The sequence below is a fragment of the Brassica oleracea genome, chromosome C2 (genome assembly GCF_000695525.1).
Source record: "Brassica oleracea var. oleracea cultivar TO1000 chromosome C2, BOL, whole genome shotgun sequence".
Taxonomy (NCBI): domain Eukaryota; kingdom Viridiplantae; phylum Streptophyta; class Magnoliopsida; order Brassicales; family Brassicaceae; genus Brassica; species Brassica oleracea.
Genome location: NC_027749.1, coordinates 41146837 through 41147663, shown reverse-complemented (window position 1 = coordinate 41147663; position 827 = coordinate 41146837).

Sequence of the window (827 nt, the reverse complement as noted above, 5' to 3'; positions counted from 1 at the left end):
CCCGCGGAGAGATCTCCCCAAAGAAACCAATCTGGGGATAAACGCGGCAGGAGGCCAGAAGACAAAGGGAACGATAACAATTGTCGTAGAGTCAACATGATCATCGAAGGATCGCAATTATGCAACAATACGGTTTCGGCCATCAAGGCATACCAGCGGAAGGCGGAGTCAAGCGCGAACTGGCCTACATGGTCTCCTACCCGAGACGATCAGAATTGCTCAATCACCTTCACAAAGGAGGAAGCCGGCGGGATCGATCAGCCTCACTGTGATCCGCTCGTCATAGACCTCGTTATACGAGATCTGGAAGTCGGAAGAGTACTCATTGACACGGGAAGCACGGTCAATGTAATCTTCCGCGACACTCTCAATCGGATAAGCATTGAACTCGGAGAAGTAAATCCAACTCCGAAACCGCTCACAAGCTTTTCTGGCGAAGTATCGATGACCCTCATCCCCGAAGAAGAAAAATTCTTCGATAAATACTTTTTCGAAATAGATTCTTCTTTACGAAAAGCTTTGCGGAAGAAACGCGAATCATCGGACAAGAGCTCGAGAAGGATATTTACGCAGCGACCAAACACGTGCTCCGCTCGGTCGCTACGTAGTGATCGAGTTCGAGCCAAAGCTCAGTCGCTACGCAGCGACCAAACGTCCATTCCGTTCGGAGCTCGAGCGAAACTTCGATACGACATCAGTCCATGCATTCTCGTCTACTCTTTGATGCTATCTCCCGAATACCGTAGCGAACCCATCTCACGTACCTCGCCATTTCTTAGATTATCAATCAAACTTTACCGTAAAAACCACGGAAAGTTCATTCTTTA